Source organism: Ranitomeya variabilis, chromosome 5 (genome assembly GCF_051348905.1).
Source record: "Ranitomeya variabilis isolate aRanVar5 chromosome 5, aRanVar5.hap1, whole genome shotgun sequence".
Taxonomy (NCBI): Eukaryota; Metazoa; Chordata; class Amphibia; order Anura; family Dendrobatidae; genus Ranitomeya; species Ranitomeya variabilis.
In genome coordinates this window covers 158111580-158136927 of record NC_135236.1, presented here as the reverse complement: position 1 = coordinate 158136927, position 25348 = coordinate 158111580, and positions in this window count along the sequence as shown.

Sequence of the window (25348 nt, the reverse complement as noted above, 5' to 3'; positions counted from 1 at the left end):
GTCGAACATCTGAGACTGCGCCGGTTTATCTTGCTGGTATGTCCACTGGTGTACCCTCTGTGCACGGACAGCCGTCGTTACACCCAGCCGGGCCAGGATCTCAACTTTCTGCTTCTCAAAGTCCTGAGCAACTTCCGGGTCCAAGTCATGGTAAGCATTTTGGGCCTCGCCGGAGAGAAACGGAGCAATCAAATCGGCCCATCGTGCCTTCGGCCACTTCTCCCTCAACGCCGTCCGCTCAAACGTTGTCAGGTATGCTTCGAAGTCATCTTCTGCAGTCAACTTTTGCCAGTACCGACTCACATGGATCCTTCGGGTCTCTGTTTCCGGGTCCACCTCAGGCATGCTCACCAGGCGTTGCTCCACCTGTTGGAGAAGGTGGCGGTCTGCAGCCGTCATGTCCACTAACTCCTTCAGCTGTGCGGCCATCAAGCGATTAGCTTCATGCTGTGCGACAGTGGCCTGCTGCTGTACGGCAGTGGACTGTACTAGGGCTTTCACCACGTCTTCCATACTGTCGCCTGTGCCACGTAATTGCCCGCGTTCTCCACCACAATGTGACAAAACACTCCGGGATCGCCTTTGCTGGGGTCAAAGGTCACGTGGTTTGTGCATTGAATCTGAGGCATACAGCAGGTTTCTTAGCAGACTGACTTCAGGTCAGATTTATTAACGTGAAAGCAACATAGAAAAAACAAAGCATAAAAAAAAATCTTAGCCTGTCCGGCACTAACTAAACAGATACGATGCTATCTCAACAACTGGGGGGGCTTCTCCCTCCCAGTGAACAACACACAGTCCTTGAGCACAGCTCTCACTCACGTTTGTCTCACACAGACAGGCAATCTGTGTGCCCCAGGCTGACGCTGGAAACCCTCAGCTGGTCATCCTTTATTCCTGCACTCATTAACCCATCATTATCCTGAAGATACTGAGCAGCCTAATTCACATAGGACAAATACCTGGGCGAGATATACCTGCCCCCGACTACCAGACCGACATGATTCTTACAAAGGGAAGAAATTTCCTCCCCTATGTAAGTACAGGTATTATAAGCCGGATTGCCACATATATTAACAGTGATTGCTGCCCTGAAGTAATGAAAAAAGTAAAAGGTTAATTACCCATGATGTGTTGTATTCAGACCAGGACCGGACCGCTCCCCCCGACGCGCGTTTCGCGAGAATTACTCTCGCTTCCTCAAGGGGGCGTGGTGTGATCTGAATATGTAAAGATTCTGAATAAACTGTTGAACATCTGTTTACGCAAGTGACGATCCTCAGGAAAATTCATCTAAATATCTTACATCACAGTCTTTCTTTTTTCTATTATTAGTATACATGATGCATTAATGTCTATGTGTAAATATTCATGTAGTTATGTTGTGAGTCATTTATATGTATTACATATGGAGATTTCACTGTATTATCTCTAATCATAAATAGGTATATGTCGGCACTTTCTATTTAGTTTCACTATTTAGACATGTATGTATAGCACAGTTTTTAAACCAATCACGGTGGTTTTCTATATCACCTTTTATGGACAATTTCACAATATTATGGTAAGCCATTATTAGGCATTGATGACGCATTTATTACTATTATTATTTATAACTTGAATTAATATGTATATGCAGTTATATTTTTACATTGTCCTCTAAAAGAGACATCACTAGTGTATGCCACAAATAAGAACGTGATAATATATTTATATTTTTATCTTTTTCTCACTGTATGTATACACAGCAAATTATTGTTAAATTAGTTCCTTTATGTATAATGCTTTAGTTATTTTAATAATACCAATATGAGTTTTACTCATCTACCCATTACGTTACTTATGCTCTGTATACATGGCTTTTTGATTTCCTGGTGTGCTGTCATTTGCTTCTGCGTGCACGCTGTGCTTCGGGGCCGTCTGTGCCCCTTGCGCCTCCTTGTCTCGTGTCGGGTATAGTGCGGCTTGGTGCCGGCCGCTGTATCCGGCATGTGCATTGGTGACGCAGGGTCACAGCTGCGGCACCGAGGGGTTGCGTCCGCGCATGCGCGAGGGCAGGAAATGCAATTGGCCTCTTCCTGGTCATCTGACCGGAACGGCCGTGTATATAATGCCGACGTCCATTCATTTGAGACCACGCCCCCTTGAGGAAGCGAGAGTAATTCTTGCAAAACGCGCGTCGGGGAGAGCCGTCCGGTCCTGGTCTGAATACAACACATCATGGGTAATTAACCTTTTACTTTTTCATCACTTCAGGGCAGCAATCACTGTTAATATATGTGACAATCCGGCTTATAATACCTGTACTTACATAGGGGAGGAAATTTCTTCCCTTACTTATGCATGTGTAGTGGAGGTTATTTTTATGCCATTAATTATGGCCATCTTCAAGCTAAATAATTGATAGCTGCTCTAATCAGCCCAGGATAGTGACCGCTGTGCGTTTGCACCTATTGGGATCACATTTTCCATCTATATCTATGCTAAATATATAAATTATGTAACATATGTAATTTTCTTGTTTTGTTATTGGTTGTAACTAATAAATAATATTTTTATACAAAAAACTCTAGTTCTCCTATATTTATCATTGCTTTAACTGAGTTAGTATATTGATTAAAATTTGCACCCTGCTGGTTTTCCTTATATGTTACACTACTTAGGAGGTCAGCAGGCCACCACAGCACATCTGTGATATTTATGAAAGACAGGTGGCAAGTGCTGCAGGTATCTGCTCTGTGTAGTCTTACAAGAAGGGCAGGGGAGAGCACAGAGTAGAACATCATGCAGAGGATTATTATTATCCATTTTTAGAGCATCATTGATTACATGGTGCTGCACAAGAGAAGGGGTTACATACAAAACCCAAGCAGAAATGACAATGAAAAAAATAATAGTGACAGACAGGTAAAGGGGGGAGAGGGCCCGACCCTTCTTGCCTTACATTCTACAGGATTATGGGGATGGAGACACTAGGTTCAGGGGTTGCAGCAGCTCTGGTTTTGGTGAGGTGGTAGTGGGGTCATTGCAGACTGTAAGCTGTACTGAAGATATGGGTTGTTAAATTCTGAAAGTTCTGAATGCAGGGGATAATCAGATGTGTTGGGCCACAGAATTCTACAGGATAGTAGCTACTCAGGAGAAGTCTTGTATTGGATGAGAAATGTATGATTGTGGAGCAGAGAAGGAGATCTTGGAAGGACCAGAGAATACATGCAGGGAGATATCAGGACTCAGGAGATAAATTCAGAGATATATTAGGGACATAGGTTATGAATAGCTTTGTAGGTCAGTGTTAGTAGTTTGAATTGGGTAAGTTCTGGAACTGGGAGACAATGAAGGGGATTGTAGCGGGTATAAGCAGAAGAGTAGCAAGGACAGAAGTAGATTAGTAGGGCAGTAGAATTACAGACAGACTGGAGAGGTGTGATGTGGGTGTTTCAGAGGAAGTAGTGGTGGTCGCGCTGCTCTAGCTGCACAGCAAACGAGGGAGCAGGGTGCAAAAGCACAGAAGCCAGTCCCTAGCAAGTATGTTGACTGCTAATGTCCACGATGCTTAGGCTGGCCCCTAGACATTCAGTTGGCTGCTACGGTGCACCGTGGCTGGCCCCTTGCCTTTTCTTTGTCCAAATAGCTTCCTACCCCTACTCTACTTCCTCCAATGCCTGTCTGCAGTGTAGTGTCTTTTCTGCCTTCCTGCTCCCTGCCTCATATGTGATGTACCCACTCCTTGCATATGCTGGAGAAACTGTGCAAGCAGTAGCACGCAATAGAGGAGCCTCAGCTGCAGCACACAATGGTGACTCACTCTGTAGAATACCACTTCAAGATCAAAGAGTGGGCCTCCATGCGTGACGTGTGTGCTGTGTTGTGCTTCTTCGAGTACTTCATAAACATGGCCAGCACTGATAATGCCATAATAAGCATTATTATCCCACTTCTATGCTTTTTTGAAATAAACCTTCAGGCAATGATGGATCAGGTGTTGGGATATGAGAAAGAGGAGGAGGAGGAAGATTAGTTCAGAGATATATGGTTAAGACAGATTATGGAAGCTTTGTAGGTCAGTGTAAGTAGCTTGAAGTAGATACTATTTTTAATTGATATACAATGATGGGATTTGAAGAGAGGAGTAGGGACGGAGTAGTGAGGACAGAAGAGGATTAGTAGGGCACCAGAGTTAAGGACAGACTAGAAAGGTACAATGATGCAATGAGGGATGTTGAGTTCTAAGGCCCACATGTGATCAATGCCATCTGAGTGACGTGGGTAGTCAAAGGAAGAGGTGATGCTGCACAGGCTTCACAGCAAAATAGGGAGCAGGATGCAAAAGCAAAGTGGGCAGCTTCTAATCAGTACGTCGGCTGCTACGGGCCTCCTCGCCGACGAACTGAGCACACCAAAGTCAGCTCAAAGGAGCTCTCTGACAATTCAAGGGTGGTTTGCACACTGTGCCATTAGAGACTGAAGTGAGGGATAAATGTTCTTAATCTGAGCACTGCCTACATGATGAGGCTTCTTAATGCAAAGAATGAGCTGCAGTGGAGTGCATACCTTAAAGGAAACCTGTCACCCCCCTCAGGCGTTTATAACTAAAAGAGCCACCTTGTGCAGCACAAATGCTGCATTCTGACAAGGTGCCTCTTTTAGTTATGATGCCTGCACATGCTGAAATAAACATTTATAAAATGTGCCCCTCATACTGTGAAATGTTCCCGGAGGCAGGTCTTTCCCTCCTAATCAGACGCAGCACAGCCGTCACTCCGGACCTGTGCGCCGGGCGCCACCTCCTCTTGCTGGATTATCATCCCCGGTGCCTGTGCAATAAGTTTTTTTTTCCGAGCGTGCGCAGTTGCGCTGCCCTTCGTACTTACAGCGCAGGCACCGGGGACGATAATGCAGCAAGAGGAGGCAGCGCCCGGAGCACACAGGTCCGGAGTGACGGCTGGGGCCATTTTCAGACTGATTTTTTTTATTGAGGTAGCTCAGCTTTTCCAAAAATGAAAAGCCGTTATGAAATGTTCAACAGGTATTTCTATAAAATAGGTGAGAAGTTTTGGTAATCTTCCAAAAATAGGAAGCTTAAACTAAGTTGTGTCCTCAATTTATTGGCACTTGTGAGATTCTAGAAGTAATCAATCCAGTGACCTTAGATTAAAATTCCTCTTCGCATTCCAAATGTCTTCCACAGATCCCTATTACAAGAGATTGTGCTTTCTGTATTGTCTCCCTCGTCTCCGCCTCCTCCTCCTCCTCCGGTTTCTGTCAATGGATGTTTGAAACACACTGCTAGGTACACTATCCCCTTTGTTAAGGGAAAAGTGAGGTTAACTGAAAAAAACATACAGAAACTTGTCAATATGCTAAGAAGCCAAGCCAAGAAATAGCAAAATAGAATACTTTAGACGAAGAGCATTTATAAAAGTAGTTGATGCAACTCTAATTAGAACTATGTCATCAGAGCGGAGTTAGCATGTTTTGATTGGTCACCCTAAGATGATAGAATAATGAAGACTCAACAGACTAAGCAGATGATGTAATAGGCTAGCTACAAACAATGCAATTTTTCTGTACGCCTGCCTGAAAGGTGTCACAAGTCATTACAACCTCCTCTGGATCTTAAAAATTAAAGTAAATCAGCAAACTTAGGCGTCATATTCATTTTTAGCACCACAAAGTTAGTTATGTTCAACCGTTTTCGTCTCTGAACCAATTTGGCTGAAGAACAATGAGCTGCAGGAATTCATTATCCATTTTGCAGCCAGGGCTGAGATACAAATAAAATTAAACTCAAAAATGTTTTAAATACTTATCTCGGGTGAACATCAATCAGTTTTATATTGTTTTTAAATAAAGAGTATTTTGCTGCACCATGGAATCTTGCCTTGGTATAACAAATATATCTAGAAATACCCTAAAGGTGGATTATAATGTATGTTGCTAAGCAAGATAAGATCATCATACCAAATATCTATGTTATTTCACAAGGGTTTTTGTAAAGCCTATTATTTTTTTTATGTTGCAGAATGATTTCTGTTTTTTTTCAGTTCACTTATAATGCAGGTTTATCCTATTATTGGAAGTACCGTAATTTGTTGGATCTTGTCTTGATTTTATGTTCAGACCTCAATTACTGACAATTCTCCTAAAATGAAACAAGGGCTCTTTATCTTGTCTCTTTTTGTGTACCGTATATAATCGAGTATAAGCCGACCCGAGTATAAGCTGAGACCCCTAATTTTGCCACAAAAAACTGGGAAAACTTATTTACGCGAGTATAAGCTTAGGGTGGGAAATGCAGCAGCTACTGGTAAATTTCAAAAATAAAAATATATACCAAAAAAAGTAAAATTGATTGAGACACCAGTAGTTTAAGTGCTTTTGAATATCCATATTGAATCAGGAGATCCTTATAATGCTCTATACAATTCATGATGAGCCCCATAAATGCTCCATACAAACTACACCCCATATAATGCTCCATAAAGTTCATGATGGGCCCCATAAGATGCTCCATATTAAACTATGCCCCATATAATGCTATATAAAAGGTTAATGATGGCCCCATAAGATGCTCCATAGAATATGATGCCCCATATAATGCTGCACAAAGGTTGATGGCCCCATAAGATGCTCCATAGAATAATATGCCCCATATAATGCTGCACAAAGGTTGATGGCCTCATAAGATGCTCCATAGAATAATATGCCCTATATGCTGCTGCTGCAATTAATTTAAAAAAATGACATACTCATCTCTCATCGCTGGGGGGCTGGTGCCATGGTCCTGAGTAGGCAGGGACACCGGTGCGCTATGGGGGCAGGGTGCTGGAGCTGCCGCTGGCTCAGGCCCCAGGCACTTGCGATATTCACCTGTCCCTGTTCCACCGCCGTGCGCCGCTGTGTCTTCCTGGTCTCTGCAATGACTGTTCAGGCAGAAGGAACGCACTAAACACATCATTGTTCCCTCTGACCTGAACGTTATAGCCAGAGGACACGGAAAACAGAGCCCCACGGTGGAACGGGGACAGGTGAATATCGCATGGTTCACCCTTCCCCAGTCCTACTCACCCCATCCTGGCACGGTCCCTGCTTCTCTGATGGTCCCTGGTGCCGGCATCTTGTTCCTGTGTTCACATGGTATCACTCATTAAAGTAATGAATACGCACTCCATGCCTATGGGAGTGAAGTTGTGTTCATATTCATTACTTTAATGAGCGGTACCATTTGACTGCTGAACACAGGGAGAGCTGTGGGCACCGGAGACCATTGGAGAAGCAAGGTCGTGCAGAGATGGCGCCAGGAGCTGGTAGGTATGATGTGACAACTGCCACTCCCCCTCCCCCACCGACCCCCTGGGACAATGACTCGAGTATAAGCCGAGAGGGGCACACGTTTAGCCTAAAAAAAGTGGGCTGAAAATCTCAGCTTATACTCAAGTATATATGGTAATTTTAAAAATAACCATGGTCCAATCTCCAGCCTACTCAGAATATGTGGAAGAAAAATTTAATCTATTTTCTCTTCTGCAAAGCTGATATGATTGAGCAATGATGGTATGGCATGAAGATACTTAGTAACTTGTGAAGTCATAGTCATAATTCTTATTTAGATGTGTACATAAACATCAGCAAACATTCAAAGGAGAAAAAGTGGTAATTTTGGGTCTCATTCATTGTAATTGTGCCAGGTTTTGTTTGTTTGCACCAAATTCATCTTTTCATTTGCACTTTTTTAAGTCTATTTTATATGTGTTCACTTGATTTGTGCGATGCTTGTAAATGTCACTTCTTCTGGACAAGCCGTCAGGCAAGAGAGACAAGAGGTCTGTGGTCAAATACCAAAAGAGCTCTTGATAAACAGAGGAGCAAAACAAAGGAGGAGAAACATCACAGTCTGAGGACAGAATTCCAGGGAGTTTGCAGATCAAGACAAAGATGCTTGGCAAACAGATGGCCAAAGGCAAGGTCCAAGACTAGGCAGCAAAAGAGCAGAATAACAAAGCATTAGAGAACATGGCACACACCACTGAAGCTAAAGCTACAACTTGCAATGATCTAACCATTTTCAGCTAACCACATAGCCAAGTAATCATTCAGAATGGGACACACTATGATGAATGGGCAGCACGGTGGCTCAGTGGATAGCTTTGCAGCGCTGGAGTCCTGGGTTCTAATCCCACCAAGGACAACATCTGCAAGGAGTTTGTATGTTCTCCCCGTGTTTGTGTGGGTTTCCTCCCACATTCCAAAGACATACTGATAGGGATTTTAGATTGTGAGCTCCATTGGGGACAGTCTGTGTAAAGCGCTGCGGAATATGTTTGCGCTATATAAATATTATTATTATTATTATGAAACCCTGCAGGTTTCTTTGAGTGGAGGTTTGGAGTTCTTCTAGTGGTCAGTATTCAGAGTTCTTCTAGTGGTCAGTATTCAGATTTCTTTGTTCCGCAACCATGATAGAGATCTTGCCCAATTCTGCTTAATGGAGGCGATCTTGTTGCATGCTACAACATCCACAATTTAATGGAAGCTCTGAAAACAAGTCATAATCTAGAAAAATGGAGGCTTTTTACCTATTCATCTAAAATAAGCTTGATCACAATCTTTCTGCATAATGGCAAACTATGACACCATGAAACAGCTGTTGTGCCTGAACTATGAGCAAAATTTGTGGCCCCTCTGTGGTGGCTTAAAGGTGGATATGCAAAGTCAAAATTAGCAAATTAGGGACCTTTAAAACTCAACATTTATTAGTGAATTAAAATGTATGGACACAACAACCATAAAAGTTAATATCCCTGATCAAGACTCCTAAATATAAACCAAAATAGTCGAGTCAGAAGACTGACTGTCTATCATAAGGCCACCAAAATCAATAATACTGGCAATGTAGCAAAGAATAGACAAAATGAACCATAAGGGCAGAGTTATCTGTATTATGGAAACAACAAGTTACTCACATTGCCCCATATATACAATGAAGATCAATAATAGGGAATCGGAACAATCTCACCCATCCAGTCAGGAATAAGATCTCCAGAGTATACATAAATTCTCCCGTTGAGCTAAAGGCATTACACCATATTCCAATTCAGAATAAAAAATTGCCATTCAAGCTGGGGACCACCTCAGATAAAAATCAGGAGAAAACAAGTGCCATTCCAGCCAGGACCGCCTCCCAACACATTTCATCCCACCGAAACTCATCAAGGGATATGGCAGCCAGAAAAAGAAAACTCCACCATGTCTAGTAGTTTATATGAGCTTCCCAAGGCAAAAATTAATACCATGGCACTTGTTTTCTCCTGATTTGGATGGGAGGTGGTTCCCGGCTTGAATGGAATTTTTTTATTCTGAATTGGAATTTAACCTATGCGATTTATATCTCTGCAACAGTTGTTGTTTATTTCTTTTTGCTTTATGGTGGGTATGCAAAGTACTGCTGCTTTATGCGGGAGTGGGATAGTCATACAAGAGAATATCAGTACAAAATAAAAAACAAGCCTCTTCGACTTCTTTTCAGTCAGGGAGTAAAAATGTCCAGCATCCAGCACTTGTTGAGCTACATAATATTTTTTAACTACCATTGCATATCAATTTGGGTCTAATGAAGAATTTTGTTAAGGCAATAGATAAAAATGCATAAGCATTCAAGTATCCTTTTGCCAAACTTCCAAGGTGGAGTGAAGCTAAGATAAAGCAAAGAGTCTTTATTTGACCTCAGATTCGTTAGCTTCTTCGAGATGAGGATTTTCTCCATTTATTGCAGGGCAAGGAAAAGGCTGCATGGGTAGTATTCACATTAGTGGTAACTAATTTTTTTAAAAGCTCAAGAGCAAATTAGTTTGAAGAGCTCGTGGAAAATCTACTCAAAACATATATGGATCTTTTCTGTAACTAAAGGATTCATTGTTTACATTTGCATCTAATAATAATAATATTTCTATAGCGCCAACATATTCCACAGCACTTTACATTTTAGAGGGGACTTGTACAGACAATAGACATTACAGCATAACAATAAACACATAGATCAAAACAGATACCAAGAGGAATGAGGGCCCTGCTCGCAAGCTTACAATCTATGAGGAAAAAGGGGAGAAACGAAAGGTGGATGGTAACAATTGCTTTCGTTGTTAGGACAAGCCATTGTGTAAGTGTAACGGAGGCCAGGGGGGTAGTCGTGGCTAACAATGGCTGCTCTGTCACACCCTGGCCCTCCATCACATTAACACATTGTCCCTTCTGTGGTGCACTTCGTGGTCCACTAACTTGTACATCAGGGTCCATCTTGGTCTGCTGGGGCACCTTTTCTTTAAGCACCACGTAATGACAGGCAGAGTCCAAATCTAGTTTCAACGTGTTCCAGTAGATGGCAACAGCTCTGCCACCACAGGTGTCACTTCCCCCAGCCGCAGGGACCGGGGAGGGGTAAGCCTCAGCTGTTCAGTTGCCAACGAACATGGGGCCTACTGCGCCTGTTTCAGGCCCGCCTACAGTTCCAGTTCATCCTCCGGGAACAAGCTGACTGCCATTGCAAAGTACCCCCGAGGTCCATCCTCTTTAATAAGTGAGACTCAGTTTCTTTCTCTCAGGGGCCTTTGGAATTTCACAGAGCTAGCATTAACATATACCTTGCCATCGGTGTCCACCTCACGGATAAAGCCATACCTGCGAGATGGGATGGTATAGACCAGCAGCCCGCTGGTACACCATCTGGCCATTGCGCCCCCTCCTGGTCGGCGTAGCTCGGTCCAAATCTCCCTCTCCAGCTGCTTTTTCCACTCAATTACCCCCGCGATCCATGTCGCTTGTGCAGGAGATGGGAAGGGACCCTCTGTGTCTTGGTGGTAAAGTGATGGGCTGAGGGATGGGGTGCCACTGAACACAGACCTGTATTCCAGGATTTGGGGCCCAGGGTCACTCACCGCTCGGTAATCGTCAGGTTCATAGCTGCTATGCCCTCCGACTCAGGCACCGGCCCTCCAAGGTCAGGCTCCTTCATCACAGGCTCTTCTGGTCCAGGCTCCTCGCAGACGAGTTGCACCAAGGCGGCCTCTTTCCGATCACCGACCCCCTCTGGTTCGCGACATTCCAGTCTCGGCAGCCACTACCACTGTTCTCCAGCAGGTACCAGGAATCCATGGATCATCGATGCTTTCCACAGGGTCGGGCCTTTTCCTCCACCTGCTGCCATTTCCATTCTATGCAGCTGAAGCTGATGCAGCAGTGGATGCAGGAGTGTGCCATTGGTGCCGGTGCCATGCCTTGCATAGGCACCGCTCAGCTGCACACGGGGTTTTCTTCTGGAACCCACCGATTTCAGGGTGGAGCCACTTCTGGCTGCTCCACCCGTTCAGCATCAGACTCCACCTGTTCTTTGTGGATTTGCTGTAAAGGGGCAAGGCTTTCTTTTCTTCCATCGTGCCCACCATGGGAGGGCACCACTCACAAGCGGATGCATCTCAGGCCTTGACCACTGCTTCTGCCAGATAGAATTTTGCACCATTTTCAGGTCACAGACCATTTTCCGCCATCTTTGTCATATTCAGAGTATGTGTCACATTCAGGGTATCTGTCACATTCAGAGCGTGTATCCTGGTCACATTAAATTAATCTTCACATTGCAAGGTTTCAAAATCCTGCCATACTATGCCAAGTGTAACGGAGGCCAGGGGGTAGCTGTGGCTAACAGTGGCTGCTCTGTCACACCCTGGCCCTGTCGCATTAACACATTATCCCTTCTGTGGTGCACTTGTTGTCCACTTACTTGTATATAAGGGTCCATCTCAGTCTGCAGGGGCTCCTTTCCTTTAAGCACCACGTAATGACAGGCAGAGTCCAAATCCATTTTCAACAAAACAACTTTACTCAGTTCATCCTGTTCAGTCACAGAAGCATCACAAGGTTCCTTGCAGAACATCAACATTCCATTCCCTGTACTGTAGCTGCCGGACGAGACCAAGAGGGTGGGAGGTAGGCGGGCATGACACTGGCAAGTGATGAAATGGGGGAAATTGGGAGGGGGGATGAGAAGTGAGGGACAGGGGAAGGAAATTACATAGGGGAAATGACACAGGCAGAGGTGGGGTCGGGGGCAGCAAAAAGGATGTGGCGAGGGGCCATAGCCCTCTTTGACCAAGGACAAACGGAGGCCAGGGGGGTAGTCGTGGCTAACAGTGGTTGCTCTATCACACCCTGGCCCTCCATCACATTAACACATTGTCCCTTCTGTGGTGCACTTGGTGGTTAAACATTAGGGTCCATCTCAGTCTGCTGGGGCTCCTTTCTTTTAAGCACCACGAAATGACAGGCAGAGTCCAAATCCAGTTTCAGCAAAGCAACTTTATTCAGTTCATCCAGTTCAGTCACAGAAACAGCACAAGGTTCCTTGCAGAACATCAACATTCCATTGCCTGTACTGTAGCCACACCGGAGAGTGTGAGGTAGGCGGGTGTGACAGCAGGGAGCAAGTGACAAAATGGGGGAATTTGGTAGAGGGGGCGGGATGAGAAGTGAGGGGGAAAGGAAAATACATAGGGGAAGTGACATAGGCAGAGGTTGGGTCTGGAGCAACAAAAAGGACGCGGAGAGGGACCATAGCCCTCTTTGACCAAGGACATCAGGAGGGGTCTCAAGCACTTGAAGGGGGTCATGAAGCTCTCAGTGTGGCATTGGTGGGTCCTCAAAGCTGGTAAAAATTATGAAATGAGGGATTCCTTCATTGCGGGATCCCCTTCATTGCATGGTTATGTGTTGGTGGTGGTCTGGTGAGATGTGGGTGATATCCGGCGAGGCAATTCGGGGTCACATTATTATGAGATCCGGGGGCCACTCAATGTTGGAAGTCAGGTGCGTGGTAATGATGGTTGAGTACCCGATGACAGAAGTCGGGTACAGGTTAACGGTGTGGAGGCAACCTCTTCCCTCGATTCATGGTGCTTCCGAGCCTGGAAAAAATGCAGCTGGAAGTAAGGCTGGGAGGGAATGGGCAATGCCAATGCAACAATCACCAGACGAGGACTGTGGTAGCTTTGAGGGACCCACCAAGTGTCTTTAATTATTAATAAAAATTTGCTGCTGAGGCCATTCTTATCCAAAAAGAAAATGGTTGTGGCTTGTCCTTTATTCAGAGATGGGGGGGGACACCAGGAAGAAAGGTAGGTGTCTGGGGTGAAAGTCACAGGAAATTGACCTTTCCTGGGTCAAGTAGCCACGGGACAAGACCCGGAGGGTGGAATGTAGGTGGGCATGACACTGGCAGGGAGCAAGAGTCAGAGTTAGGGGTGTGGTTAGGGTTGGGATAAGGGTTAGGGGTGTGTGGTGGTTAGAGGTGTGTTGGGGTTAGGGGTGTGTTCGGGTTATTGGTGTGGTTAGGGTTATGGTTGGGATTAGGGTTAGGGGTGTGTTGGGGTTAGGGTTGGAGTTATAATTTGGGGATTTCCACTGTTTAGGCACATCAGGGGCTCTCCAAATTTGACATAGCATTCCATCTCAATTCCAGCCAATTCTGGGTTGAAAAAGTAAAACGGTGCTCCTTCCCTTCTGAGCTCTGCCATGTGCCCAAACGTTAGTTCCCCCACATTTGGGGTATCAGTGTACTAAGGACAAATTGAACAACAACTTTTGGGGTCCAATTTCTCCTGTTACCCTTAGGAAAATACAAAATTGGGGGCTAAAAAATAATTTATGTGGAAATGTTTTTTTTTTTTATTTTCACGTCTCTGCATTATAAACTTCAGTGAAACACTTAGGGGTTCAAAGTTCTCACATCACATCTAGATAAGTTCCTCGGGGGTCTAGTTTCCAAATTGGGGTCACTTGTGGGGGGTTTCTACTGTTTAGACACATCAGTGGCTCTGCAAACGCAGCATGACGCCCGCAGAGCATTCCATCAAAGTCTGCTTTCCAAAATGTCACTACTTCGTTTCCGAGCCCCGACGTGTGCCCAAACAGTAGTTTTCTCCCACATATAGGGTATCAGTGTTTTCAGGACAAATTGGAAAACAACTTTTGGGGTCCAATTTCTCCCGTTACCTTTGGGAAAATAAAATTTTGGGGCCGAAAAGATAATTTTTGTGAATTTTTTTTTTATTTTTACGGTGCTACATTATAAATTTCTGTGAAGCATTTTGGGGTTTAAAGTGCTCACCACACATCTAGATAAGTTCCTTAGGCGGTCTACTTTCCAAAATAATGTCACTTGTGGGGGATTTCCACTGTTTAGGCACATCAGGGGCTCTCCAAATGCGACAATTCCAGCCAATTTTGCATTGAAAAGTCAAACGCCGCTCCTTCCCTTCTGCGCTCTGCCATGCGCCGAAACAGTGGTGCACCCCCACATATGGATATCGGCATACTCAGGACAAATTGTACAACTTTTTGGGTCCAATTTCTCCTGTTACCCTTGGTAAAATAAAAACAAATTGGATCTGAAGTAAATTTTTTTTGAAAAAAAGTTAAATGTTCATTTTTTTAAAACATTCCAAAAATTCCTGTGAAGCACCTGAAGGGTTATTAAACTTCTTGAATGTGGTTTTGAGCACCTTGAGGGGTTCAGTTTTCAGAATGGTGTCACTTCTGGGTATTTTCTATCATATAGACCCCTCAAAGTGACTTCAAATGTGATGTGGCTCCTAAAAAAAAATTGTATTGTGAAAATGAGAAATCGCTAGTCAAATTTTAACCCTTATAACTCCCAAACAAAAAAAAAAAATGGTTACAAAATTGTGCTGATGTAAAGTAGACATGTGGGAACCACAGGAACCAGGAAGAAGAGAGGTGAGTATTTATTTATTTATTTATTTTTAATGGGTGCTGCTGCCTTATTACAGGGACTGCCTATGGGGGGGCTGCCTTATTTCAGGGTCTGACTATGTGGGCTGCCTTATTACAGGGTCTGGCTATAGGAGTGCTGCCTTATTACAAGGTCTGACTATGGGGGTGCTGCCTTATTACAGGATCTGCCTATAGGGGTGCTGCCTTATTACATGGTCTGACTATGGGGGTGCTGCCATATTACAGGGTCTGACTATGGGGGCTGCCTTTTTACAGGGTCTGACTATGGGGGATGACAATGAATTTCCTTCAAATTCCTTCGCCGCTGAATCCGCATCAACTCCAAGAACCCCACCCCCCGCCACAAACTCACAGCCCTGAACACCTCAGGCCTGTGAGTGCCCCAATGCCACCAACGCTTTCTCAATTCCTTCCTGAATGGACAGAGCCCATAAATCAATGCCAATCTTTTTCAGGTGCACCCCGCCTTCCCTCCAAAATTCACCAACACCCACCTCCAAATCAAAGTGCCGAACACTTATACCTCCATTTCTGGATACGAACTTGGTAAGCGCCCTATTCAACTTCACACGAGCCCTGTTGATCCCTTTAATGGATCGCACCCACCTCCATTTTTTACGAGGGACAATGTCCGACCATACCGTTAACACCCCCGGGAAAGCTGTCCACAAACGGAGAAAATCAGAACGAATATTCCTTATCAAATCCCTTACTGGTTTGGAACCTAAGTCATTCCCGCCCAAATGAACCACCACGATATCTGGTGCTCTATCCAAGTGGGCAGCCCGGGAAAAATAAGAAATCGCCTTGCTCCAAACCATGCCCCGAAAACCGAGCCACCGCACGACCACTTCCTTTCGGCTAAAACCCAATTGCCTACCATCCGGCCTGGCGTCCGACCGAAACGCCCCCCAATAAACAAAGGAATGTCCAAAAATCCAGACAAGGTATGGATCCTGACCTGAAATATAACAATAACAGTAACCGTTAACATAAGGCCACTTACACTACACAACTACCAAATTTAGTGCCGAACATAAGACAAAGAACGGCCTGAACTCCAGCGTCCAATCCGCTTTATCACTTCGGACCCCAGGCAAAGGCTATCAGCCTCCGACGCTGCCCTATCCTGAACGAATGCGATCCGAACTCATCCCGTGAAAAACCCAAGGACCTCAAACTTTTATGAAGAATCGCAATAAATTGAAAACGGGACAAGAAACCCCAACTTGATGGCACAACAATGGGCCCGCGCGACCGGCCCATAAACTCCAATTTGCCCGTAAACACTGTTCCGGGCACATCAATAACCCCGTGACTCTACCCAACACAACCCTTTTCCCCACCCCTGCTTGATCCGTCTTGGAACGCCGGATACAAAATACGATACCACCCTTCCAAAAATCAACATCTTGAGCCAATAAACCACCCTAGCTATCCCTGCTACGTGACACCAACTCCCCTATTCGTAAAGCCCCGAAAAAGGCCAAAGAAAAAGCCAAACGAAACAATACCATTTCAAAATGAGAGCAGCACATACCATCCAAAATGCCGCCCAAACATTCAAGTACATTAAACGATATAGGCCTGCGCCCGTCAACACTTCTAATATCCCTCCGATTACCTTTCAATGCTTGCCGCACCAAAAAAATTTTTGTCACATCAACCGAGCCCTCCAGCTTGAAACCAAAAGCTAACCCAGTCACAAACTTATTTACCTAAGAGACCGATCAGCCTGCCTCAGCCGCCCTACCAACCAAACACAAAACGGCTAACAATTTGTCATCCTCAGACCCTAATTCCCCCCAATGTAACACCAAACTCTGCCAAATATTCCAAGATGCTTCGTATGACGCCCAAGTCTGACTCGTAACCGAGGCCCGAATCAACTGTCCCGCTCCTCTGTAGGAATCCGCCACAAGTGCGAAGGGCATACCTGTCACGCCCTATAGATGGATCTATCGGGTGAACCCACTGGACCGCAAATACAACGGTTGCTGATACCAGGAAGGGAGAGCCAGACTAGGAAAGCAGGTTCAAAAGCTTTATTGTACTGAAATACACATATACTAGGGAAGACACCCCAAAGGAAGGCCACAGGACCAAAACACCAGAGGGCCTCTAAGGAGTTCAAGGCTTGGAGTGACCCCTATACAGGGATTTCCCCTTGACCACCAATAGAGGGTCCGATGAGGCAGACACCTGTGTTAAACCGACCTAGGAGGTTGGGAAGAAATGAAGAGACAAAACAGGGCAGAACGTGGAACTTGGAAGCAGGCAGAAGACTGCAGGGAGCCGCACAGGATCCGGGACTAGGAATGCTGAGAAGACCAGGCTCGAACCTAGGGAAAAAGGTACACAGAGTAAGACAGGGAAATGGGACTGGAAAGACAAGCAAGACCAGACCTGGAGAAGCAACTTCAGGATAATAGAAGTTGCCCAGGCGACGACCAGGAGTGACTGAGATCCTTTTATCCCTCCAGCCTCAAAGTGATAGGCCGGGAGGAGGGGCGGTGAGTAGGGTCGGGCTGGCTCTTTAAGAAGCCAGAGAGCTCGCCTGCCCGCCCCTATGCACTTCCTAGGAGAGGGAGAGGAAGGAGGAAGTGCAGCAGACAAGGGAGTAAGGATCCGGGCAGCATGTCTGCAGGGACGGACCCCGGAGCGCCGGCGGACGACCGGAGCGTGACCCTGCTGGCTCAGGACAGGACTGGAGGAGGTAAGAACAGGCAGGGAAGAGAAAGTAGGCGCCCCGGACCACGAGGTGGTGACAGTACCCCCCCTCCAGGCGGCGACTGGCAAGGAACCGACGTAGGAGACGAGGAGCATGGACTTTGCCCTCCGGTTCCCAGGACCTCTCCTCAGGACCAAACCTCTTCCAGTCGACCAGGTACCATGTGGCACACCCTCTCTTCTTCACGTCTAGAATGGCACTGACCTCATACTCGTTATAGGCCGAGATCGGAGGAGGACGCTCTCCCGGATCCTGGGAGAAGCGGTTGAGGATCACAGGCTTGAGGAGGGAACGGTGGAAAGAATTATGTATTCACAGAGAAGGAGGCAGACGTAGCCGATAGCACACATCTTTGAGTCTCCGGGATACCTCGAACGGTCCGATGTACCGAGGTCCAAGCTTGAAGGAGGGCACCTTAAGGTGGACGTACTTGGCTGATAACCATACCTTGTCACCCGGTTGAAACATCTGGGCATCAAGTCTTCTCTTGTCGGCATGGTCCTTTATACGCTGGGATGCTTTCTCAAGAGCTACACGAGTCTTGTTCCAGATGTTGGCGAAGTCGCGGGCCACGGCCTCTGCTGCAGGATTGGAAGTCATGATATTCAAGGGAGTCGGGATCCTCGGGTGCTGCCCATATACAATAAAAAATGGAGTGTTACGTGAAGACTCACCAACATGATTATTGTACGAGAACTCCGCCCAAGCCAGTAGGGACGTCCAGTTGTCGTGGTGTGCGTTGACAAAGTGTCGTAGAAAACCTGCCAACACCTGGTTTACCCGTTTCACTTGTCCGTTAGACTGTGGATGATAAGCCGAAGAGAAGTCCAAGGCAATATCGAGTTTCCTGCAGAGAGACCGCCAGAATCGGGACACGAATTGAACTCCCCTATTGGAAACAATGTTGGAGGGTAACCCATGCAACCGGAGGATATGTTGAACAAACAACTCGGCCAGCTTGGGTGCCGAAGGAAGACCAGGCAGAGAAACGAAGTGACCCATCTTGGAAAATCTGTTCACCACGACCCAGATGACAGTATTCCCGGAGGATGTGGGAAGATCCGTGATGAAGTCCATCGCAATGTGTTGCCATGGTTTTGATGGTATAGGCAAGGGTAAGAGTTGACCGGTGGGAAGCCGTTTGGGGGTCTTGTTGCGGGCACAGGAAGAACAGGCAGAGACGTAGTCTGTCACCTCTTGACGCATCCCAGGCCACCAGTAGTGCCGACCGACCAACTGTAGAGTCTTTGTCAGACCCGCATGACCGGCTAGTAAGGAGGAATGTCCCCAGCGAAGGACACGTTCTCGATTCAGTTCGGGCACCAGCGTCTTACCTGGGGTTACCTGCGACAGTCGGAGTGGTGCATGTCATGATTCTCAATGGCGAGAGAACATAGCCCAGCATATATGAGAACTAGCTCTTGGAAGATGGAAACTATACTGACCATGAACTAAACCTGCCGCACAACTAGAAGTGGCCGGGTAGCATGCCTACGTTTTTTTATCCCTAGATGCCCAGCGCCAGCCGGAGAACTACCTAATCCTAGCAGAGGAAAAGACAGTCCTGGCTCACCTCTAGAGAAATTTTCCCAAAAGGCAGACAGAGGCCCCCACATATATTGGCGGTGATTTAAGATGAAATGACAAACGTAGTATGAAAATAGGTTTAGCAAAATCGAGGTCCGCTTACTAGATAGCATGAAGACAGAAAGGGCACTTTCATGGTCAGCAGAAAACCCTATCAAAACACCATCCAGAAATTACTTTAAGACTCTAGCATTAACTCATAACACCAGAGTGGCAATTTCCGCTCACAAGAGCTTTCCAGACACAGTAACGAAACAGCAGCTGTGAACAGGAACAAAATGCAAAAACACACAAGGACAAAAGTCCAACTTAGCTGGGAGTTGTCTAGTAGCAGGAACATGCACAGAAAGGCTACTGATTACATTGTTGACCGGCATGAAACTGACAGAGGAGCAAGGTTATATAGCGACTCCCACATCCTGATAGGAGCAGGTGAACAGAGGGGATGATGCACACAAGTTAAATTCCACAAGTGGCCACCGGGGGAGCCCAGAATCCAATTTCACAACAGGTGCAACCATGATCACCTTGGATGGATCGATGATGGGACGAGGTTCCTCCTCCTGATCATCGGTAAGAAAAGACCGGGAGAGAGCGTCAGCCTTGGTATTTTTAACTGCGGGATGAAAATGAAGACAGTAGTCAAACCGGGCAAAGAATAAGGACCAACGGGCCTGGCGAGGATTGAGCCTCAGGGCAGACTGGAAATAGGCCAAGTTCTTGTGGTCAGTGTAGATCACCACTGGGTGCACCGCTCCCTCTAGGAGGTAACGCCACTCCTCCAAGGCCATTTTGATGGCAAGCAACTCACAGTCACCAATGGAGTAATTCCGCTCACAGGGGGAAAAGGCCTTCGAAAAGAAACCGCAAGAGACCATACGTCTGGAGGCGGCTTTCTGCGTGAGGACGGCCCCGGCTCCTGTGGAGGATGAGTCCACCTCCAGAAAGAACTACTTCTCCGCGACAGGCCTGTGTAGGGCTGGTGCGGAGGAGAAGGCCCGTTTGAGTGCCAGGAAGGAGCACTCAGCCTCTGGAGTCCATCCATTAGCAGGTGTTCCCTTGCGTGTGAGTGCTGTGAGGGGCTTGACCAGATCCGAGAAGTGCGGAATAAACTGCCGGTAGTAGTTGGCGAATCCCAAGAACCGCTGGATGGCTTTGATCCCGACGGGCCAAGGCCAGTTCATGATGGCCAACACCTTATCAGGATCCATCTCCAGCCCAGAGTCAGAGACGATGTGTCCAAGGAACGGCAGGGAAGTCCGCTCGAAGAGGCATTTCTCATACTTGGTGTACAAGCGGTTCTCCCGTAATCGAAGGAGAACTCGTCGGACGTCTCTTCTGTGTGTGGGTAGGTCTGGGGAGAAAACCAAGATGTCATCTAGGTATACCACTACACATACGTACAGCAGGTCATGGAAGATGTCGTTCACGAACTCCTGGAAAACGGCTGGTGCATTGCACAGTCCGAAGGGCATCACCCGGTACTCGAAGTGACCATCACGGGTGTTGAAGGCGGTTTTCCACTCGTCACCGGCCCGGATGCGGACAAGGTTGTAAGCCCCTCATAGGTCCAGCTTGGTGAATATCCGGGCTCCCCGGAGCCGATCGAAGAGCTCTGGAATAAGAGGCAGTGGGTACTTATTCTTTACCGTGATGGCGTTTAATCCACGGTAGTCAATGCAAGGACGCAAAGACCCGTCCTTCTTTTTCACGTAGAAGAACCCGGCTCCAACAGGGGATGTGGACCTCTGGATGAATCCCCGGGCCAAGCTGTCAGTGACGTATTCTGACATCGCCTGAGTCTCAGCAGGGGACAGAGGGTAGATTCGTCCTGTAGGAAAAGAAGCACCTGGAACCAAATCGATGGACAATCATAAGGCCTGTGCGGAGGCAAGACCTCCGCTTCTCGTTTATCGAAGACATCCGCATATGCCCAGTAGGCTTCTGGAAGTCCGGGCAAGGATGTAGGTGAGGGAGGCAAACGGATAGGCCGGACGGACAGCAGGCAACGGCTATGGCAGGCCGAGCCCCAACGCTGGACCTCCCCACTTCGCCAGTCTATGACTGGCTCATGCGTACGCAGCCATGGCAGACCGAGCATGAAAGGTGGGGAGAGAGAGGGTAGCACATAAAAGGCAATCCTCTCAGTATGGAGAGCTCCGATCTGAAGCTCCACCTCACTGGTAATGCCCTCAACGGAATCTTGTAGGGGTCTCCCGTCAATGGTGGTGATGATGCGGGGATGCTGCAGGGGGTGTATAGGGATGCCGAGACGGAGAGCCATGTCTCACTGAATAAAGTTACCTGCAGATCCCGAGTCCAAATACGCCAACTCTGAAAACCGCCTGTCACCGACTCTCACCTGTATGGAAACAGTTAACGGTTGAGAGGTATCACTCTCACCTAGGATGGCCTCTCTTACCTGTCCTAGGTGGAGGAGTTTTCCGGTCTTCTGGAACATTGCTGGCGGAAGTGGTTGGAGCCACCACAATAGAGACACAACCTCCGGGCGACTCTCTCCTCACGCTCCCGGGGACTCAGCTGGAGATGATCCACCTCCATGGGTTCGGGTGCTATGGAAGATGAAGCGTTACCTTTTAACAGGGGCCTCTGAAAAGAGGGTGCCAATTGAGGTGGTCTTCTCTCCTGGGTTCTCTCCTTGGTGCGTTCTTGTAGGCGGCGGTCCATCCGGACAGCAAGGGAGATGTATTCGTCCAGGGTACCGGGAAGGTCTCGTACGGCAAGCTCGTCCTTCAGGCGACTGGATAACCTTCTCCGGAAGACACCGATCAGGGGCTCGTCAGACCAGCGAAGCTCTGAAGCCAAAGTGCGAAACTGTATGGCGTATTGGCCAACCGAGAGAGTACCTTGCTGTAAGTTGAACAACTCCTCCGTGGCCGAAGCCACCCGACCTGGCTCATCAAAGATCTTCCGGAAGGTGTCCAAGAAGGCCCGCAGATCGGATACAATGGGATCCTCTCACTCTAGTAGTGGGTTGAACCAGGCCAAGGCCTCGCCCTCCAGGTGTGATGCCAGAAAGGCCACTTTCGCCACATCCGTAGGGTATTGATGAGGGAGAAGCCTGAAATGCAGCTGGCATTGGTTGATGAATCTCCTGCACATCTTTGGATCCCCAGAGTACCTGGTAGGTTTGCAGAGGCGAGGGGAAGAGAAGACGCCTCCTACGGCACCGGGATCCAACACGGGTGCAGCAACTGGGGCAGGAGAAGACCGCTGCATATTCAAGAGCCGCTCGTCCACAGACGTCATGTAATTCAGCATCTGGGTCTGCATCCGTCCTTGTTGATCCAGCTCCTGATGGAGATCTGCAAGATGAGAGGAGTAAGATGCATCCACCCCCTGAGGGGAACCTAGACGGGCCTCAAGGGTACGCATGAACGCAACAACCTGTTCCTGGCTCTGGCGGAGACTAGCGAGCTCCCTCTGAGCATCGAACCTGGCATCAGCGGGGTCCATGGCCTGGGCAAAATCTGTCACGCCCTATAGATGGATCTATCGGGTGGACCCACTGGACCGCAAATACAATGGTTGCTGATACCAGGAAGGGAGAGCCAGACTAGGAAAGCAGGTTCAAAAGCTTTATTGTACTGAAATACACATATACTAGGGAAGACACCCCAAAGGAAGGCCACAGGACCAAAACACCAGAGGGCCTCTAAGGAGTCCAAGGCTTGGAGTGACCCCTATACAGGGATTTCCCCTTGACCACCAATAGAGGGTCCGATGAGGCAGACTCCTGTGTTAAACCAACCTAGGAGGTTGGGAAGAAATGAAGAGACAAAACAGGGCAGAACGTGGAACTTGGAAGCAGGCAGAAGACTGCAGGGAACCGCACAGGATCCGGGACTAGGAATGCTGAGAAGACCAGGCTCGAACCTAGGGAAAAAGGTACACAGAGTAAGACAGGGAAATGGGACTGGAAAGACAAGCAAGACCAGACCTGGAGAAGCAACTTCAGGATAATAGAAGTTGCCCAGGCGACGACCAGGAGTGACTGAGATCCTTTTATCCCTCCAGCCTCAAAGTGATAGGCCGGGAGGAGGGGCGGTGAGTAGGGTCGGACTGGCCTTTAAGAAGCCAGAGAGCTTGCCTGCCCGCCCCCTATGCACTCCCTAGGAGAGGGAGAGGAAGGAGGAAGTGCAGCAGACAAGGGAGCAAGGACCCGGGCAGCATGTCTGCAGGGACGGACCCCGGAGTGCCGGCGCATGACCGGAGCATGACCCTGCTGGCTCAGGAGAGGACCGGAGGAGGGAAGAACAGGCGGGGAAGAGAAAGTAGGCACCCCGGACCGCTAGGTGGTGACAATACCGCTCCTGATGCTTCTGCTTCTGGTGCCAGCTCCCGGAAACTCTCCCACTGTAAACGAGATAAGGCATCTGCTAACTAATTTTGCACACCAGTTACATGCACCGCTGAAATCCATGTATTGATCCTCAAACATCTTAAAACAAGTTCTCTCACCAACTTTATCACGGGAGGCGACGATGCCGATAGCGTGTTGATCACGGACACCACGCTCATATTGTCGCAATGGAATGTTATTCTGCGATTCGCAAACACGTCACCCAAATTAACACAGCCACCACAATGGGAAACAACTCCAACAGAGCGAGATTCCTTGTGAAACCGCTCTTGTGCCAACTGTCCGGCCACGCTCCAACACTCCACTGACCTGCGCAATAAGCCCCATAATCAACACTGCCGGCTGCATCCGTATAAATCTTGCAATCAAAATTATTAACCAACTGTTGCTGTATCAGAGAGCGACCGTTATATTGCACCAAAAAATTCTGCCATACCAACAAATCGTCTTTATGCTCCTGACCAAGTCAAATGAAATGATGCGGGGATTGCACCCCCGCCGTCACCCTGGACAACCTCCAGCAAAATATACGTCCCATGGGCATAATCCTACACGCAAAATTCAACCGACCGAGCAAAGATTGCAACTCTTTCAACGTTACCTTCTTGAGCCTAACAACGCGACCCACCTCCTGCTTCAGGGACAACAATTTATCATCAGGCAACCAGCATTCCATTTTTTCTGAGTCTATCAGGATACCCAAAAAACTTAAAATCGTACAAGGGCCCTCGTTTTTTTCCCTAGCAAGGGGAACACCAAAATGATCTGCCACCCACTCCATGGCCGCCAAAATGTTTCTGCACACATTCGAATCGGGAGGACCTATGAACAAAAAATCATCCAAATAATGAATGACGGACGGAACACCAGCCACCTCTCTGACGGCCCATTCTAGAAAGGTACTAAACATCTTGAACAAGGAACATGAAATGGCACAAACCATCGGTAGACATCTGTCCACATAATAACCATCATTCCATAAACATCCCAACAACGGGATACTGTCCGGATGAATCGGAAACAAACGAAAGGCAGACTCCACATCCGTCTTTGCCAACAAAGCTCCCGACCCATAACGACGCACCCAGTGCACCGCCATGTCGAATGACGTATAAACAACTGAACACAACTCTTGCGAAATGCCATCATTCACAGACAACCCCTTTGGGTACGACAAATGATGAATTAAATGAAATTTATTTGGTTCCTTTTTGGGGACCACCCCCAACGGGGAGACGATCATCCCTTCAACCGATAAACAAGGAAACGGCCCAGCCATTTTCCCCAACTCCACCTCCTTTTTCAACTTGTCACTAACCACTACTGCATGAACCGCAGCCAACCTCAAATTTTTAACCAAAAACGAAACCACATGGTCAGGAGGAGGGATGTGAAACCCTCCGCAAAACCCTTACTAATAACACTGGCCTTCTCCCGATCAGGATACCTACTTAGAAAGGGGGCCATCTTTTCCAACCTCACCGGCGTCTCCCCCTTGACCGGCACCCACTGCCGGCTTGCCTCTTGCTTTTTTGAAGCATTTTGAAGCCCCATGTGAACCTCCGTTACAGTGGGAACACACATGTTTAAACTTGCAGGTGTTCCTGAATTTGCACTGGCCCTCACTAAATTGCCAGCACGTTCCTGTTTTTTCTTTTGATCCCTGCGACCCCTGACCACTACTGGCATGTCCCGCCTGCTGGCTGGCACTACTTCCGCTCCCGTGAAAGGACTGCCCGTACCTGCTTGGCGCTATCACTTTTAATCAAAGTCCTATGTCCTTTTGATCCCAGCGTATCTCAGGCCTGACCACCTTCCTCTGCCTGAACTGTTCATCATAG